Consider the following 6581-nt stretch of genomic DNA (forward strand, 5'->3'; position numbering starts at 1 on the left):
CCCCCTCCCTCCCACTCCATTCCCCCTCCCTCTCGAGAATGAAGAGCAGTCCAGATTCCCTGCCCTGTGGGAAGTCCTGTTCCTAGGTTCTATAAGAAGGTAGGCTGAGCAAACCATGGGAAGCAAGCTAGTAAGCATCTCTCCTCCATGGCCTTTACATCATCTCTTGCCTCTGAGATTGTGTCTGGTTGAGTTCTTGTCCCAACTTTCTTCAGTGATGAACAGCAATTCCAACGTATAAGTCTAATAATAGTGAAAATCCTGACCATGTTTTTGGAAGGATTGTGGAAGGACTTTAGAACTTTGTTCTAGAAAAGCCATTGGATATTGAGAACTCAATGGAATGTTCTGTGGGAACATGGAAGATAAGAATATTAAGAGCAGTGCAGAAGATGGATGCTTGGCTTACAAAGTTTCAGATCAGGGCCATTTGGTTTTTTTGAATTAAGATCTTGTGATCCTGATTATCTGATGCTTAAAAATCAGCTACCCTTAACAAGAGATACCGGAACTCCTGAAGTGAAACCTTGCTTTATTGGGAAAATTGATACTCATCATCTGGAGCTACAAAATTAGTGGATTAAAAAGAAACCAACATCACTGGTGAAATATTCTGGGAAGTGTTTCTTGAGAGCACAGAGAAACTATGTTCCAGAGATTACTAAATTTGTACCTCATGCTGGCAGCCAGATTTGGTGCTGTATGAGAGACACCCAGGTGATACTTTTTTTGATATGGAATGTCCTTCTGTATATGTGTTGTTTTTATTGGTTAATGAGAAAGCTGTTTTGGTTAACAACTCAGTCATATTTCTAGCTAGCTCTTCCATCTTGAATTAACCCATTTCTATTAATTTATATATTGCCGTGAGGCTATGGCCTACCAGTGAAGGTTCTAGGTATCTTTTTCCTTCGGCAGCTACATGGAGTCTCTCTTAAATTAATCCATTTCTATTAACCTGTGTATTGTTGCTAGGCTGTGGCTTACCAGTGCCAGAATGTTATTCCTTTGGTAATACATGTTGTCTTCTTGACTCTGTCTATTCTCTATATATATCTCTGTTCAGCTTTTCCACATAGGTTTGCTCTGCTAAACCATTGGCTGAAACAGCTTTATTCATTTACCAATGGTTCATACAGAGGGGAATCTCACATCAGGAGGCATGAAGGAGTCCTGGGAAGCGATTGAAGCTTGGCACTATGAGAGATCAGGAAAGGCCATTGGTGATAGTATAGCCTCAGTAGCAGTTGAAAGTCAACAACTGAAGGGATAATGCAAAGAAGGTGAGACTTGGCACCACGAAGAGAGCCTATGAGAAGCTACTGGTGGAAGTGCAGCCCAGTTCCAGAAGAATATCTCAGTGTTTTGGAGATGCCAGCACCATGGGATGATCAACAAGAACAGCAGCAGCAGTGAAGTAGTGCCAACCAGAGCCTAGAAGATGAGTTATGTGTGCTGCAGAGGGCAAAGCCAGAGAAGTGACCCAGACCCTTTGGAGGAGTCTAGAAGATCAGGAGAGGATCCCAGATATTTGATGGTTGCAATTTTGTTTTATTTGATTTGATTGTGATGATGCCATGATTCTCCCCTCTTGAAGTAAGAACATATTTTACTGGAGCCCAGAGTAAGAGACTTTGAATTTTAAAAGATTTTTCATTTTTAAATTTTAATGTGTTTGAATTTGTAAATACTGTGGGGCTTTTAACATTATTTAAGATCTTAGGAATGAAAGAAAGAAAGAAAGAAAGAAAGAAAGAAAGAAAGAAAGAAAGAAAGAAAGGAAGGAAGGGTTGTAGCTTAATAGTGATGTGTTTGTGTGTCTAGTTGTCAAGGTGTCAGTTGTACTGGCTGTTTTTGTGTGTGTGTGTGTCAACTTGGTGAGTGGTACTATCCCTGAACTGTTGGTCCTGGGTTTTATAAGAAGGTAGGCTGAGCAAGCCATGGGGATCAAGGCAGTAAGCAGCTTCCCTCCGATGTCTGTATCTGCTCTTGCCCTGTTTAAGTTCCTGTCATGACTTCATTCAGCGAAACAGCAATGCTGAGAATAAACCCTTTCCTCCCCAATTTGCTTTTGGGTCTTAGTGTTTTGTCACAGTAATAATAATCTCAAATATGACACTCACAGTTCAGAGGTTAAGTCCTTTTTCCTCATGGTGAGACGTGGTGGCATCCAAGCAGACATGGTGCTGGAGAAGGAGTTGAGAGTCCTACATCTTGCAGGCAACAGGAAGTGTACTGAGTCACTGCAAAGCTTCTTGAGCATATGAGACCTCAAAGTTCATGTCTACAATGACCCAATACCACCAACAAAGCCACACTTATGTCAACAAGGCTACACTGCCTAATAGTGCCACTCTCAATGATCTTATGGTGGTCAATTACATTCAAACTACCGTGTATATCTATCTCATTTTAATCAGAATTTTGAATTCTTATTATGTGCTTAAACAGTTCTCTATTGATTTATTTAGTTTTATTTTGACTTATACTAGCTAGGCTGGGACTTGCTCAGGATTCAAGATTATTCCTCTCCCATACAATAGATAGTTTGTGCAGATTTTGTTTTGAGAGGAAGAAATGCTATTATATACTTATTAATCTTTTAAATGTGAATTCACCGATAAAGAGGTTATCAGTAGTTTTTAATGTATTTCTTAAAATTAAAGAGCAGATTTTTTTCCATGTAGACAATTACAATAAATAAAACATCCAGTATATTAAGTATGAAAATATCATTTACAGATTGATTTACTGAGGAACATTTATTTTCTATAAGAAATACATAGAATCTTCCTTCCTATATAATATGTTTAAAATATTTATTGTTTGTAGAACTAGTAATGTCCTAAGGGTTATTAGTTCAAGTATTATGGACTTAAATTATACATTTTAACTAATGAAAATAAAAATTCAATTACTAAAAAAGTTAATTAAAGGTGAATCTTTAATAGATATATGTGTTTGTACAAATTGCTTTGCTGTATAGTAATGTAAAGCTGGTGAACTAAATGTGAGCAAGCATTTGGGAATTTGTCTAGACTTTGTTCTTATTGAGACATTTTAAATGTAAACAGAGGTGATTTTTCCTTAAGCGATTATTAGAATTAGGACTTTTCAAAACCATCTTATTTTGAAAGCATCTTCATACATTGTAAGAAACACTAGCAAAAGCCTTCTTTGTATTTCAGTGCAAAGACATTTGCAAATGTAACTCAGTAACTCAGATGTACTGCAAGGGTAAAGTGCTTCTTGGGAATTCAATCACCATTTGACTTAATGTTGACTATTTAATCATATTATAAACTTCACCAACAGGCCTGCATAATTGCCTCCCTTGCAGAAAAGAGTAAACAGCTTAGTTTGCAAGTCAGGTGCCTTAAGAAACCTATTACATTCTGAGGATATCAAAGACTTGTCAGCATTTTCATTATCAACCTCCATATTCTGGAGTTGATAGCACACCTCAAAATTTTGCTCAGGGTTTAAAATTGACATTTAACATTTTTTTTCCAAAAAATAAGCCCAGTCATGTCCTAGAAGGGAACATAGCTTTCTTTGAATATATGATTCAAATTAGTAAAAGTGCTATTTCTAGAATAGAGCAACCTACTATAGTAATTACCAGCATACATTTGGCACATAATTTTGCAAATTATAAAATATGTATCATACTTCTTGGACACTTAACCAAAGAAGCTGGCATGGTACTCTGTTTACAGGTGAGGAAAGTAATACTCAAGAGAATGAAGACATTTTCCAAACTCATGTAGTCATCATGAAATTAAACTCAAATACAAGTTCATAATACCATGGACTTCACAGTAAAGATTTTTGGCCAGATGGGCAGGGAGAGAGAGAGAGAGAGAGAGAGAGAGAGAGAGAGAGAGAGAGAGAGAGAGGTTGAAAAGTTGGAGAGCTAGCAACGAAGAACAGGATCTTCACCATTTAACTGCCAACTGACTTACCCTCATTTGCCAGAGGCAACATCTCATTCCATAGCCAATTATAGCGTTCATGGTTATATTTTTTTTTTTGCTGTGAATCTTGAAGGGAAAAATTACACTAATAAATCAGGATTAGAAAAAAGACATTTCACTCATTTGACAGCCTGCCTTGTTTCTGTAACAAACAATGATTTGACTAGAGCAAATGAAATTTTGAAATAATAACTCCAATAAAAATCACGCACTAATTGGTGTAGGTGTTTTTATTAAAACAAAGTTCACAATAGTTACAATTCACCAACATAAATAACAATCATCTCCCACATATTTTCTGTATGACTTTTTGAGCAAAGACTCTGTAGATACTGCTCGCAGAGAAACTTTCGGCACCTGACATCTAGACTAATATGACAGATCACATCGCTCAGCATGTTGGAAATTCATCTCAACTTCAGATCTATCTTTGCTAGTTCTGTAAGTGCTGAATGGTGTTGATGGCTGTGCTAATTCTGTGGCATCTTGACTTCGGGCATGAAAGCAAATTTTAGAGCAAAGAAAAAAATATCTATTTTTTTTTAAAACGTAATGTCACCTTATTTCTTTTTATTAGTTCATGAATAATTAGACTTCTTTGAGGCATTTTTCAAATAAAACTTTCTGTAGTTTTTCTGGGCTTCTTCTTCTGCATTGCATCTCATTCTCTTTCCCGCCCACTCTCAGTTGTCTACCTTACACTTCCATGTCACGTGCTACTTTGAGATTCCACTCACCTTTCTCAAACCTCTTGTGTCTTCTCAATGTCCTCTTGTACCATAGTGTTCAGCAGGGTTTTCCATGAAGCAGAAAATTTCAGAGACAATTCAGCCTATTTTGGCAATTTGCCAATCATTGTCTTCTGTGTCCTGCAGAATGTCTAGCAGACATTTTCATAAAGCAGGAACCCTGAAGGATCTTCTCAGCTCCAGGCAAGTTCAGTGGTCATTTCCCTGTAGGTTATGCATCAAGCAGTCCAGGCAAGAACAGTTTCTAGCCCAAATGGCTAACCAACCCCATAAAGAGCATCTCTGATGTCCACCATCCTCTTGAAGTAGATTAGAGCTAACAGGAGCAGATGTATCTCACTGTCATGCAAAGTCTTAAGTTCTTAAAACATTTTAAATGCCACATTCTGAAGGTCTCTGAAAGATTTGAAGAATACCTATCTAACTTAAATATATCTCTATATATCTAGAAAACCTAACTAACATGACTACAAGTTTGACTATTTTAGCTATAGATGACTCCCTATTTACCTATATTTCTTAATTATACATTACATTTTTAAAAGAACTACACAAACACAATACTTTAATCAAGAGCAGAAATATACATATAACAAAACTGACCATAAGTTTGTTTTAATAGAGCAAGATATATAACAATGCAAATCTCTGTAGCATATACCCCTTTAAATGTAAAGAAACATTTATAAACATTATTTGTGAATATGGGCATAGTTATTCTCCAAACTGCTTCCTACTATTTATTGGGCAAACTAATTTTTTGGGGGGTTGTTCAAGACAACCTTTCAGGAGGCCTTGCTCCATCAAACCACATTTGTCTGTAATTAATCTAGAAATTCACATCCCCTGTAGAAACAAAAGAAGAACCTCTTTTTTTAAAGGAACATATTCTTAGGCCCAAATTCTGAAGTGAAGATACCTTTATAGTATACGTGCTTACAACAAATTAGTGCCCATGTGGCCAACTAAAATCCACTTAAAACCTCAGAGAGATTGGGAAGGAATCTTAGACACAAAAGAACAGAGTTAAGCATGGTTTGGTAGCAGCATTTTCTTAGCTGGGCTCTGTTTGTTAAAAGCAAACAGAGGAATGGCTCCTTTAGAGAGATTTTCTGATTCAGCGGTAGCAGAAAAAAGCCATGCTGTTTTGAAATGCTGGCTTTCTGGGCCGTGATTCAAGTGCAATCTCTGGCTCTTTCAGTGTTGGGAGCAGTGAGACCCCAGATCCTGAATTTCTTGTAATCCCCTGATCTGAGTGCCTACAGCTGCTCTGAGCATGAGACCTTCAGGAGTTTCTGATGGCAGGAGAGAGGTTTCTGGTGGATTTGTCTGGGGCATGGCTATCTCTACATAATCTGCCCCTGAACACAATAAAGGGGGCATTTTGGGCGCTTTGGTATCAATGTAAGAAGTTCTGTGTGTGTCGGTCTGATTCTGCGTCTGTGTTCTCAACCTCCAGCCCCTTGCCCAAAGCTTGTGAACTGGGTTTTAGCACATAGAGTGTAGACACAGGGGTGTGGTGCTCGGCATTTCAGGAGGCTGAGCATTGAAGTGGGGTTTGTAAATAGAGGGCTACAACTTGTTTAATGGCAACATAGACTAGCTGTGTACTCAAAAATGGTGAACATGGCTCTCAGAGGCAGCAAACAGCTCCACCATGCTGGACTGGGCAGGGCAAGCAGGCAGTGCTATATTTCCCCTAGAAATGGTGCTGCCTAAGTTCATAAGACTGAGCTCCCAGGGTCCCAGTGGGGAGCGGAAGAGGGGAGAACATGGGCGGGGAGGTCGGGACCACGAGTGGTGCACCCACCCACTGAGACAGTGGGGCTGATCTATTGGGAGCTCACCAAGGCCA

Source organism: Microtus ochrogaster, unplaced genomic scaffold (assembly GCF_000317375.1).
Source record: "Microtus ochrogaster isolate Prairie Vole_2 unplaced genomic scaffold, MicOch1.0 UNK6, whole genome shotgun sequence".
NCBI lineage: Eukaryota > Metazoa > Chordata > Mammalia > Rodentia > Cricetidae > Microtus > Microtus ochrogaster.